At 41.7% G+C, this 13833-nt stretch overlaps 1 protein-coding gene across 3 annotated transcripts in view; it reads left to right on the top strand.

The window, feature by feature from the left end:
• Nucleotides 1-13833, top strand: part of FARP1 (FERM, ARH/RhoGEF and pleckstrin domain protein 1) — a 293546-nt gene that overhangs the window by 37134 nt on the left and 242579 nt on the right. Inside the window, exon 1 of one of the 3 annotated variants that reach the window (XM_082434611.1) lies at nt 10327-10411. The exons of the other annotated variants lie outside the window; for them this stretch is intronic. The gene's annotated coding sequence lies outside the window, so the exon portion shown is untranslated. Of the gene's footprint in view, nt 1-10326; nt 10412-13833 lie in introns of those variants that run through there. 3 annotated transcript variants of the gene reach the window in all.

Below are 13833 nucleotides of genomic sequence, written 5' to 3'. Positions count from 1 at the left end.
ACTAACTGTTACATAGGTATCTTTGACTCCAGAATACCAATTACAAATGCTCTAAATGTGCAAACACTGGCCTCCTGCCACTTCCCGTAGACCGGCTCCTGTCTCTGTCACCCATCAGTGCCCCAACCCTCCCTAAGAGTGGACACGTGACACAACCAACATGGCCAGGACATTTACATCTGCCACCATGCGCCACTGGAGGCATTATGGGAACCCCAGTCCTGCCCCAGCTGTCGTGGTTCCCTCTGACGCTGCTGCCCTGCTGGGCTCCCCACAATGTCCCAGTTCTTCCTGCGTCCAAGGACGGGTTCTGCTCCGACCTGCAGAACCCTGACCCCACTGACCCCCGGGAATCTGCCAGTGTCCTCAACGTCTAAGACAGCTCTCGGCTGTTCCCCCTATGACTCTACCCCTAGTGGAGCCATCTCAGGGGTCTCTGAAACAGGTGAAATGAGCAGTGGCCTTGGGCTACCGGACAGACTTTTCAATAGAAACGAAACTATAAATTGTAGTTAGATCTTGTCCATACTGTTGGTGAACTTCGTTGCGGTGAAATGGGCTTTCCAGGGCTGTTTTGAGAACCTTTCCACCGTGTAACAGTGGAAAATGCTTTTTGGGTTCCAGATGTTCATCAGTATGGGAGTAAATATTTGGAATATAACCTGTTCATAGTATCTGGACTACCAAGATGAGTTTCACTCCAGTTATGAAGGCATTGTAGAATACTCTTCAACTTTATTTTATTTTTAATATTTCTTTTTTCCCCGTCCTACAATATAGCAATAAAACCAACTTATCAGTTAAAGGAGAAAAATGACCACAATCCTGAAACCTCAACGATTCAGATTCTTTGCACCTGACACCCAGACCCTGTCTATGGCATCCATAATCACTGTGCAGAAGTAATGTTGCCTTCTCTCTTTTTTTAACTTTAACATTATAACAAGTTGATTTTTCTTTGTTGCACAGTTTTCATGTTTATAATTTTTGATTGTACACTATTCCATGCAGCAAATGTACCATAGTTTGGTTAACCATTCTTTGGGTATTTTGAGTTGACATTTATGTAAACAAGGCTACAAAGAACACCCTTTGTACTTGTAGCCTCTTCGTTCCTTGGGATGATTTCCCAAAGATAAATTCCCATAAATGTCAAATTATAGGGACTCTGTAGGGCTTAACTGTATTGATGCATATTGGTTTCTAGAAGTGTCATAGCACAGTTCCAGAAACACCAGCAGTGTAACTTTTGAGTTTCACTTGTTATTCTACTTTCAAAAAAAAATCTCCCCCAAATTTTTCTTTTGCCGTTTTAAGAAAAAACATTGTTTATAGGCAGATGTTTTAAACTGACAAGAACAGTGAGGCAGCCAGAGGATTTTGCCCGTGTAAGTGATAAAAAAGGACCCCGTCCCTCCGTGGGTCGTCAGTGGGTATTTTAATCAGGCAAAGTAGATTTTATGAGATGTGTGTGTTTCTCCAGGCCCTTGGCTAAGCAACAAGTCGTATGTAGATGAATGGATCCACCGATCAATCAATAAGATCAACTGGGGCTCAGCAGTCCTTCCCAGTAAGATGCCACACTGCTAACCCTGATCTTCTGATAATTACGGTGGTCGAGCCACCAGAGAACCAGGCTCTTCTTACATTTGTCCATTTCCCTTCATAGAATCTGTGGGCTCTAGTAGAAGCAGTCGGCTGACATCTTTCTTCAGAGCAGTCTGGCAGAGTGGTGGTATCATACACTACAAAGAGATGTAATGTGGGGCGTTTAGTACGTTCTTATTAAATTTCCTCCTGGCATTTCTCTTTGTTAGTGCTTTGTCATCCATAAATACGATTTGCATGCCATTAAAACCTTCACTGAAGCAATTAATAAAGGATAGCTGGTAAGTTACAAGGGTGGGGCCTTTTTCTGGGACTCAGTGCCTAGGGAGATATTCTTTAATTATTTCAGAACTTTCTGGGCATAATGTTCAGTAGCAACTGAACATAAGTATAACTTTTTTCTGTCACCCACGTCTTAATCCCATTTATTGCACAATCACGTCATAAACGTTTTTTTGAAATGCCTAGCCAAAATCCAGCTATATTACAGCTCTAACAATTTCTTGATCTCCCAGAGTATAAATCTGTCAAAGACAGAAAGGAGGTGACTGTGGCCTGATTTGTTCTTAATGAAGCCATTTTAGCTTCTAGTGATCATTGCTTCCTTTTCCAATTCCTCTCAATTTATAACGATCCATTTTGACAATTATCCTTAGCAGTGCATTTCAAATTCTGGAACTACATAAAACGAATATGTCCTTTGCTTTCACTGCCTGCTTATTTTCTAGATGAATTTTCTGTTGCTTTGCCATGCTCTATAAATATTCTGCATGGATTTTTGTATTGAAGAAAAATCTATATATTCATTTAAAGAAAATTGTCCTAGCTACCATATTGGTTCCTTCTAAACACTAACACGGGTTCTCTCTCCATTTACCTGTGTCTTTTTTAAACTGCTAATTCACTGCAATTGATTATCAGCATTGATCAAGATAACTATTAATCACAGTTTAAAACTTTAATAGAAGTGAAATAGTTAATGTGGAGTGGTAATAATTTTTTTATGAATGGTCATAATAAATACAGAGCTATAAGGGCTTTCAACTTTGAAACTGTTCTTTTTTGTAAAGCACAGTCAGTGTGCTGCTATCCGGGGCACATGGAAATAAATCCCTGTTGATGAGCAGAATAGAGCTGTACACAGTTGCCCTTTGTACGATGCCCACTCAGAGGCAGCTTGATTACACATGAAATGCGTGATATACATAACATCCATGGCCTTCCCTGTGATTTATTTAGGCAAAGCAGAAATGGGCTTTGGAAGCTGAGAATGTCCCAGAGTCCAGGGTTTGAGAGGAGGGATCATGTGCTCTCTGCTCCTTATTGAAATGCACCGGCGCTAAGTTTTAAATGTCTGAATTCCAGATATGGGGCCATTGGAATGATATATATATTTAGGCTCACTTTACTGTTTCAAAATAGTGACGACTTACAGACATTAAGTCAGTGTTAGCTTCCTTAGCACATGGAGTTGGAGCTTAAATTTATGGTTTCTTTTTACCCAACCATAGGGTCCAGCGTCCATGGCAGCCTCTGCCAATGGGCAGCCGTGCGTCCCTTGACTTGACCCAGGTTTCACCTCCCCATGAAGGCCCAGCTCTCTCACCTGGTAATGACTGGGGGCCTTTCTGGAACTGTCACCTGCTCTGGAGGATACGACTGGGCAGCTCCTCTGGGTATTCCTCACAGGCACACGTGTCTGCCTTTCCCTGTTGGCCACGAAAGTTTCCCTGCCATTTGTCCTTGAGAGAGCCTGACTCTCTTTTCGGCTTCACATGGGGATCCATTTCACATTGGCTTTTGGACCTTCTCAAAAGAAGAAAAATAAAAATTATTTCTTATCTCACCTCCCCCCCGAATCTGTTTTGGTATATCTACTACCAGTTGCTATTCAGTGCTTATATAAGTTTAAGAGTATTAATAAAAATAAAGTTTCAATTTTCAAATGCCTTTTTTGATATATAGTAGTTACTATGAGTGATACTATTACTTCCGATTATAATGAATTATAATTAATTAAGTGGCTAGTTTTTCATGGGTTATTCCATCTTAGAATTCCCATTTTAAGTACTACTTATTTATAGTAGCTATCCTTTTTTGTGTCTTTCGTTACTTAGGATTTTATTATGAATTTTTGAGTGCAACTTTCTTTTAAAATGTTTTGCTTGGTCTCAAGTAAAATGAATTTGGGAGTATAACATTTTTTTAAAAGAAAAGATTGTTTATCTGTTGAAAGTTTTGAAAAATTTCCCAGGCTTATTTATTTATGTAGATCTGGGGGAGAGGAAAATTCCATGATTATTTTCTGATTTCTCCTTTTTTTTGGTCTCTTCATGTTTTCTGTAACAGATGATATACTTTATTGTTGTTTAATTTTTACTTCTTCTTTGTTTGCTTTTGTAGTCTCTCGTCAGCTTCAAAATTCTTTAAAGACTGTTCATTCTTCTTGCTTATATTGGTGTTGGGAATAGTCCATTTTCCTTTCAGTGGGACTTTGGTAGAACATCATTTACTTATATTTTCAATGTTAAAAATATTCTTTGTAACTTAAAATTTTTTTTCTTTCATTCATTGTCTTTCCATAAAACAGTATTTGAGCTTGCAAATAATTGGTTGAGTTTTGCTTTGTTCTAAAGAATTTTATGCTTTATGATCTGAGAATGTATACCATATACATAGAACTTCTGTTATAGGTGGATTTTTGTGTTCCAGCAAAATTGTTTTTATTTGAAAAACTGGAGTATAATATTTTTAAAAAGTATTTTTTTATTTGCCATTTCTTGCTGTCCAGATATTGTTACTTCTGTCCTTATTTATTGTACTGGGTAGGCTTATATTTCTTTAATTATTGGCTTGTTCGAGTGAGTTATAGAACGTTGATGCCTTCTAGATTTTGGCTGCTACCTAAGTGAGCGTCAGGCACCCCATTTGGGAAACAGAGCTGGTGGCCCCTACTTTTAGGCTATGAGGTGGATGAGGGAGAGCCCAGAAGTGAGGGGTCGGACCGGGGCCTGGCATTCAGCCAAGAGCTCGCTTGACCTCTTGTTTCCCCTTCTCAGTTCTCCAGCTTTTCACAGCTTCTCCCCATAAAACTTGCTTCTGCAGGTACCTGCCCCGTGTAGTAGTCAGTCGTGTAGAATTGTGAGTAGTAAGCAAAGTAATGCAAATAAGTACTTAATGAATGGCATGTGTTATTGGGTGAAAGTGCTTTGTGAGAAGATGAAACAATTTGACTGGAAACAGGTTTCTCAGCAGTTAACAGAAATAGTGGTAGTGCTGTGCTTTAATGTCTCATTTCACAAAGCGACTTGTCCTTTGAGCCGGAGAGTGATCTGGAGCTCATTCCTCAGCCCCACTTCCCTGTCACTGTGTCCCTTTCGTGGCACGTGGATCAAGTCTGGTTTTGTATCTGTTTCTGTTAAGCAGTGTGTTCCATGGGAACGGAGGGTTTGCCTTGGGAGAGGAAGCGTAATCTTAATTTCCTTTTGGGCTTTCTTTGACTTTGCCCAGGAGCATCTGCTGTGTGGATCTCGGTTATGCTCGGCAGTTTTCACTTTTAAGGGTGGTGCCTTTGCCTGCCCTTTCCAAGTTTCTTTAGTTCTGAGAACTTAATTAATTCACGGGTGTTCCATAAATGCTGTAATCCAGTGCATGAATAGACGCTTGGAAAAATCCTTGCTCATAGAAGTGAGAAATTATTTAAGACAGTTTAAAAAATGCATAATTTAGAACCATAAAAAGAGAGTACACCATGGGAAAACTGGGCAGCTACATGTAAAAGAATGAAATTAGAACATTTTCTCACACTGTATACAAAAGTAGACTCAAAGGATTAAGGACCTAAATGTAAGACTGGAAACCATAAAACTCCTAGAAGAGAACATAGGCAGAGCGCTCTTTGACACAAATCATAACAATATGTTTTGGATCTGTCTCTAAGGCAAAAGAAACAAAAGCAAAAACAAACAAATAGGACCTAATTAACTTAAAAGCTTTTGCATAGCAAAGAAAACCATTGACAAAATGAAAAGACAACCTACTAAATGGGAGAAAATATTTGCAAATGACATGACTGATAAGGGGTTAATATTCCAAACATACAAACAGCTCATACAATTTAATATCAAAAAACCCAAACTACCCTGTTAAAAAATGGGCAGAAGACCTGAATAGAAATTTTTCCAAGGAAGACATACAGATGACCAACTGGCACATGATAAGATGCTCAAATATCATTAATTAGAGAAATGCAAATCAAAACCACAAGGAGATATCACCCCACACCTATCAGAATGGCTGTCATTAAGAAGACCACAAATAACAAATGTGGATGAGGCTGAGGCTAAAAGGGAACCCTCCTACACTGTTGGTGGGAACGTAAATCGGTGCAGCCACTGTGGAAAGTAGTATGGAAGTTCCTCAAAAAACTAAAAATGGAACTACCATAATGACCCAGCAATTCCGCTCCTGAGTACATATTCAAAGAAAATGAGAACACTAATTGAGAAAGATACATGCACTCCAATGTTCATAGCAGCATTACTTACAATAACCAAGATATGGAAGCAACCTAAGTGCCCATCAACAGATGAATGGATAAAGAAGATATATATATATATACACGCATGTGCACACACACGCGCACACACACACACACAATGGCATACTACTCAGCCATAAAAAAGAATGAAAATTTGCCATTTGAAACAACATAGATGGTCCTGGAGGATATGATGCTTAGTGAAATAAGTCAGAGAAAGACAAATACTGTATGTTATCACTTATATGTGGAATTTAAAATATACAACAAACTGCTGAATATAACAAAACAGAAAAAGACTCACTGATATAGAGGACAAACTAGTGGTTACCAGTGGGGAGAGGGAAGAGGGGAGGGGCAAGATAGGGGTATGGGATTATGAGGTACAAACTACTATGCATAAAATAAATAAGGCACAAGGATATATTGTACAGCACAGGGAATTATTGGCATTATTTTGTAATAACTTTGAAGGGAGTATAATCTGTAAAAATACTGAATCACTATGCTGTATACCTGCAACTAATATAATATTATAAATCAATTATACTTCAATTTAAAAAAAGATAGAAGAAAAGTACACTATACTCTTTATAGGTCTAGTAGTAATTCAGTAAGCATCAGTAGTAAGCATTTTGATTATTTGATGGAATTTCTCCTTTGGCATCCTTAGCAGCTTACTTGGGTGATTAGCCTAGTAGCTTGATTGGCACCTCTGTGCTGGAAAAGGTGAGAAGCTTGGGGGAGACTGTGATTGCATCTAAAATGACGAAGTTGTAAGGTCACTGAATATTGGAGAGGGTGACAGTTTAGAGATTATCTTGTCCAGGAGGGCCCATGGTGAGCGGTGAAGACCAGCCTGTCTGCAGTCTGGTCCCATGTCTGCCACTTTACTAGCTGGGTGACCATGGGAAAATTGACTTAATCTCTTTGCCTTGGTTTCCTCCTCTGTAAAAGGGGTCAATAATAGTATCTACCTAATGGTGGTTGTGAGGATTAAATAAATTAGTATTTGCACAGCTCATAGAACAGTGCCCACTCTCCTCTAGAAAGGGCTACATAAGTGTTGGTTAAATTAAAATAATAACATATTTTTCCATATTCTGTGAATAAGAAGTTTAAAATCCAGGAAAGTTAGTTTTACTGTATACTCAAACATTTCAAAAATTAGGATTAGAGGGGCTTCCCTGGTGGCGCAGTGGTTGAGAATCTGCCTGCCAATGCAGGGGACACGGGTTCGAGCCCTGGTCTGGGAAGATCCCACATGCCATGGAGCAACTGGGCTCGTGAGCCACAACTACTGAGCCTGCGCGTCTGGAGCCTGTGCTCCGCAACAGGAGAGGCCGCGATAGTGAGAGGCCTGCGCACCGCAATGAAGAGTGGCCCCCGCTTGCCGCAACTAGAGAAAGCCCTCGCACAGAAACGAAGACCCAACACAGCCAAAAATAAATAAATAAATAAATAAATAAATAAATAAATAAAAATTAGAATTAGAACCTGATGGACAGTCTGATGGATGGTGTCTAAGTCTTTTCCTTCCAGCAGCCCATGGCAAAATGTGCTATTCATCATCATTAATTTTATTAATGGACAACATTGCTTAATTAAATACCTTATTTTTTAACCAGGCTGACATTTTAATTCTTCTTTTTTCACAAGGGGTTTCACTCTTTTATTATGTTCTTTTTTTTTCCTTGACATTTCATTATTTTAATTAATAATTAGTTCTAGGGGAAGTGTTCCAGAAGGCGATACCCTTTATACCTCTGTTGTATTTTATTGTATCCTTTGGCCTGTAATAATATTGCTTAGTGTATTTCTCGAATAATATTCAAACGGTGAGAGAATTTCACAGTCTATTCTTTAATGGTTTAATAGAAATTGCTTTCCTTTTCCCACCCTGAAGGGAAGCCCTGTCATTTATGATTCATTGGTTTTGGGAAGCTTTAGGAAATGCTTTTTTTTCCTAAACGTTGTATGAAATAATATCGTTACTCACTCCAGAATAGATGTCAGTAGAATGTTACACAGGATGTAGGTCACATTTCAATGTTGCCATTTATTTTTAAAAATATTTATTTATTTATTTGGCCACGTTGGGTCTCAGTTGCGGGGCGCGGGCTCAGTTGTTGGGGCGCTCGGGCTCTAGAGCGCATGGGCTTAGTTGCCCCACGGCACGTGGGATCTTCGTTCCCGAACCAGGGATTGAACCCGGGATCTTGGCAGTGAAAGCGCCCAGTCCTAACCACTGGACCACCAGGGAATTCCCTGCCAAATTTTTTCTTTTTTTAAAAAAAACTTTGTTCTCATAGAATTTTTTTAAAATTAATTAATTAATTAATTTTTGGCTGTGTTGGCCTTCGTTTCTGTGCGAGGGCTTTCTCCAGTTGCTGCGAGCGAGGGCCACTCTTCATCGCGGTGCGTGGGCCTCACACTGTCGCGGCCTCTGCCGTTGCGGAGCACGGGCTCCAGACGCGCAGGCCCAGTAGCTGTGGCTCACAGGCCTAGCCGCTCCGCGGCATGTGGGATCTTCCCAGACCAGGGCTCGAACCCGTGTCCCCCGCATTGGCAGGCAGATTCTCAACCACTGCGCCACCAGGGAATCCCCCAGATTTTTTCTTAAAGCTGCATCGTTTCACCTTGTCCTAAAAACCACAGTGGCTCATCCTGGCCCATCAGATGCCCCTCCTATGGTTTGGCCACTGAAACCCGCATCTCACCCACCTTTCTCCTTTTCACTCTTTTCTCACCTCTGTTGGTCTGTATCCACCATGTGCACAGCTCCTGGCACTGAGTGGACGCTTCCTTACCGAATGCAGAGGGAACTCCAACAGGCATGTGTATATTCTCCATACGTTTCCTTTCCATCTGCCCTCAGGGCTACTTAAAACTGTTAGCGTTTTCCCAAGGACCAGGCGACTTCCTCAGCATTCTCTGTAGCTTTTAAAATTCACATACTACCTATTGTCAGAAATAAACACGTTGCCTTCAACAGTTATCACTGAGTACCTGCTCTCTACTGCTGGAGAGATGATACGTCCCATAAAGACGAACGGTATGGTGCCATGTTCCTGCTTTGTGTGCCACGTGGTGCTAAGTGTAGTAGCTGAATTATAACAGGTCCTTAAAATGCTTGTGAATGGCGATGATCCCAATTACTGTGACATTTCAATGACAGCATACTTTAAACAGTCTGTTATTTTCAAGGATGTTGAGTAAGCAGATCCAGTAATAGACTGCACCCTCCTTATGGGTGAGGCAGGGGTTAGAGGTTTGGAAAGGCTGACCAGTGTCAATTGGTGACAAAGAGAGAGGACTTTTCCTTCGTGAGTGGATGAGTGTTGTGTGTTAAGTAGAGCGAGCTTGACCACAGCCTAAGAAATGCAGCCTCTGGTTCCACTGCAGCTGGTTTCTTATCTTCCAGAAGACCACCTTTCTCCTTCCATTTTATTTACCCAGGCCTTTTAATTAGAAGAAAGAATGGAGGGGGAGTTACAATTTAATTTTGTACTCAGAATCACCGAGAAATGGACATGATGAAAATGTGAATCATTGGAGATTTTTTTTCTGGTTTCCTGTTTTTTTATTTCTATTGGAGTAAAAGAGTCTTTTCTTCCCAATACCTTTTACTCCTGACTCCATCCTACATGTTTTTGTCTTTGCCTATTTCATGGAGGAAGTAGGTTCTACCAAATCAGCGAAAAGGCAAACAAAAGCGTTTGTCTTAAGTCGTTTTTAGAACAAGGTTGGAATACAAATGAAAATGTCATGGGAAAAGGAATGCCACTTTTTCTTGCCAAGAGCTATTGAAAGAATCAGTGTGGTGCGTGTGTGAAACGTGGTTTTTTTCTCGGTGAAGGTATCGAGTAAGTGCTTGATTTATGTCAGGTGGATTTACTTACCTCAGCTGATCCTCATGGGGACCCTTGGACGTTAAGTGGCAGCGGTCTCGGGCTGGAGTTTGAGCTAGGAGCTCCTGGGAGGCTTGTTAAAACCGAGATGCGGGCCCACCCTCCCTGTGCCTTTCTGATTCTGCGGGCCTGCGCGGAGGCGGAGAATTTGCATTTCTAATGAGCTCCCAGGTGGTACTGATGCGGCTGGTTTGCAGCCATATTTTAAGAAGCCCTGCAGGCAGTGGTCAGCTTTCTCTGCGTCTTCTGGGAGAATGAGTCTGTAGTGGAGACGTGACTGCCTGAAGTTCTCATAGCCCCCGAGTCGGGCGGGCCCTCGCACTATGACAGGAGGAACATGTCATGCTCCCAGGTAATGCAGCCAGGCCCCCCTCTGCCCCTCTGGACTTGGAATTGAGTTCGCAGTGCAGGAAAGGAGAAAGACCTGGAAAGCAAGTGGAATATAAGCCCAATACGAGCAAAATGCCAGGGAGAAGAAAGTAAGGCTTCCCTCCCCCACCCCCAAAGAGTAGATCAGGGAAGGCTTTCTAGAGTCGGTGACACTAGAGCCGGTAAAGAGGAATATTTTATTTTAGGAGGAAGAAGTAACAGCAGCAGCCGCAACACTAGGAAAATGCAGCCACGCTGAACAGTTTGTTTCCAGGGAGAGAAATCGGGGCAGGTCATTGAAATGCCCGGCTGGGAGTTTTCACGTTTATGTTGTTATTGATTAGACTCAGGTTTTTGAGTAGAAAAGGGGTGTGGTTAAAACTAGACTTTGGAAATAACCTCTGCGACGTGAGAGACTTGCTCTTTTGCTCTGAGTTTTCCTTGAGGTACTTCGCAGAGATCTGTTAGGGGGGATTTAAGATAGCCTAGTTAATTTTTTTCCCACCAGGCTTGGAGAGGAAAGACAGTGAAGAAATATTCTTTATCAGGTTTCCACAGTTCAGTTCTCTTTTCCGTGGCGGGTGAAATGGGGCACCCAGCTTCCCAAGAGTCGATAGCCTGGTCCCCCTTCTCCCAAATGATCCAGCAGGCCTGACAATCCCTCGCCTGTTTGAAGTGTCTGGTTGATGGAAAACAGCTGATCTGCAGTCGCTACTTCGGCTCACAGACTTGTTTGAAAGAAGTAAATCTATCCGCCCAGATAGCTGTTTTTGAACTTTCTCAAAACCCCTTATCTAAGTCCTGTGAAAGGCCAGCCGCGGCCGCCTGTGTCCTGGAGCTGCTGCTGGGCCGCGCGCCTTTCTGGGGCGTCTCCCCCTCCCCGGCCTGTGGCTCCCCGGGGACAGGAGCACAAGGTGGCTTTGTCACCTGGCAGCTAAGCTGGAGTGAACAGGCCCTGGTGGGGGGGGGGGGGGTTACACATGCTTTGCCCTTTGCCCTCCTGGGAGTCTCACGTGGTCAATCATTGTCCCCGCCCACCCCTCCACCCCAAACTGGCAAACGCCAGCCCCTCCACCGTCAGCGTGAGGCCCTGGGCGCTCCGGCGGCTCTAGGACCCAGCCCTGTAGCTTCCTGCAGATCTACCTCTTGGGCTGCTGCTTCTGTAAATTATTCACTTCCTATGTATTTTTCTTAACCTGGAATTTTTCGGTGGCTTACATTTAAAACTGGAAGGAAGACCTCCTGCCAGCCTTTGCTCATCAACCTGTTTTGAATGATAATTGTCACCCTTGTTTACTGTGATTTCATCTTCGTGGATTTCAGGCTTTAAAGGGGACGGGGTGGACAGCAGGAATCTGTCCTTTTAGAAAATGAAAATTTTAAAATTGTCTTAATTTTTTTCCGAATGGTACAGAATTTTAAAGGTCCCCAAAAGTGTGCAGTGACAAGCACATCTCAGAGCCTTCTCACTCCTGTCTGTAACCGTATCTCAGTGGAGCCAGCTCTCCTCCCTCTGCCCTTCCAAGAATATTCACGTGTGTGTCCACTTACATATCACATATTTAATGTAAAATTTACATATCATACCTTTGGCCTGTTTTCAGTTCAAAGGATTTTAGTAAATTTACAGACTTGTGTGACCGTCACCACAATCTAGTTTTGGAACGTTTCCATCACCTCCAAAAAGATCTCTATCCCTCAGGCCCTTTGCTGTCAGTCCCAGCTGCTACCCCGACCCAAAGCAACAACTTTCTGTCTCTCTAGATTTGCCTTGTCTGGATATTTTCATGTAAGTAGGATCATATGCCATGGAGTCCTTTGCGTCTGGCTTCTTTCACTTAGCAAAATGTTTTGGGGGCTCATCCACGTTGTAACGTGTATCTGCATTTCATTTCCTTTGAATGGTGAATGATAATAGTCCCTTGTATGGATATACCACATTTTGTTTATCCATTCACTGGGTGATGAACATTCGGATTATTTCCACTTGTTGACTACTTTTAGCTCTAAACATCTCCATACACACAGTCTTTGTGAAGACATACATTGTCATCTGTCTTGGGGAGATACCTAGGAGTGTAATAGCTCAGTCACCAGGGGACCCCAATTGCTGGGTTGTATGCTAAACGTATGATTAAATTTTAAGAAACTTCCCCAATATTATCCAAAGTCTGCACCTTTTTGTACTCCCACCAGCCATCAGCAGTGTATGAGAAATTCCATTTTTTTCCCATTCTCGATAACTCTTGTTACTGCCCATTATAGTGGGTGTGGAATATTACCTCATTGTGGATGTAATTTGCATTTCCTAGTGAGGGACAGTGGTGAACATTTTTTCATGTGCTTATTAACCACTTGTATATCTCTGGAGATTTAAATTCTCTTTTTATTATCAGTTTTAAAACATATGGTAACAGTTAACTTAAGGCCTCTCACCATCTCAACTCCTTCCCCTGCCAATTTTTTAATTATTTCTACATTGTCAGGAATTATAATATTCTGCAGCTGTTGCAGTGATTTTAGCCTTCCTCTTACAGTATAAATGGATTTAAAGTTTACCAATAATTGTTTTTCCTTGTTTCACCACTTTGCCTCTTGTTTTGCTGTTTATCCTTTAGTAGCTTCTCCCAGAAGGGCTTGAGTTCTTGACTATTTTATATGTTTCAATGAAAATTCAGCTAGATTCCATGTTCTGATTCATCTTTTATTTCTTGGAGGATAGTTTGGTCAGTTAAACATTGAATGAATGTGTGTTATCGAATGCAAGTTTGTGTGCCCAACGCACAGTAAGGCCAAATAAACTGAAACGTCGGAGTTTGTAGCAGAGAAAGGTTTATTGCAGGGCCGAGCAAGGAGAATGGGTGGCTCACGCCCCCAAACCCCCAAACTTCCCGAAGGGTTTCAGCAAAGCATTTTTAAAGGCCAGATGAGGGAGGTGGGTAGCAGGGTATGTGATCATCTTGTGCACAATTCTCTGATTGGTTAATGGTGAGGTAACAGGTTGATTAACTTTAATCAATCCTTAGGCACCAGTAGGTCTGGGGGCCACTCACCAAGTAGTTAATTCCTTTCATTTGTTGGTGGTTTTCAGCAACTGAAAAACTCAGCAAAGATGCATGAGATACTATTATCTGGGTACTTCACAGAAGAGCTACAGCAGAGGATATGGGGGAGTGGTCTGTCCCAGGCAGGCCCCATAGGGTCCTGCTCCGTTACAAATGTTGCTGTGGAGTCTGAACTTTTGTCCCCTCATTTTTTTTTTTGAACTATTTGCCTAGATGCCCAAATAATTCCTTCTTAATTTTTGAAGATGAGTGATGATGACACAGGAAACTTCCACGTGTTCATCATTTTAGTTATTTCTGGGATATGATATGTTCATTTATTATGGAGAATCTTTTATTT

The sequence above is a fragment of the Balaenoptera physalus genome, assembly GCF_965194825.1.
Source record: "Balaenoptera physalus genome assembly, chromosome: 18".
Classification (NCBI taxonomy): Eukaryota; Metazoa; Chordata; class Mammalia; order Artiodactyla; family Balaenopteridae; genus Balaenoptera; species Balaenoptera physalus.
The sequence above is the reverse complement of the archived record's forward strand: the minus strand, read 5'-3'. Positions and strand labels throughout refer to the sequence as shown.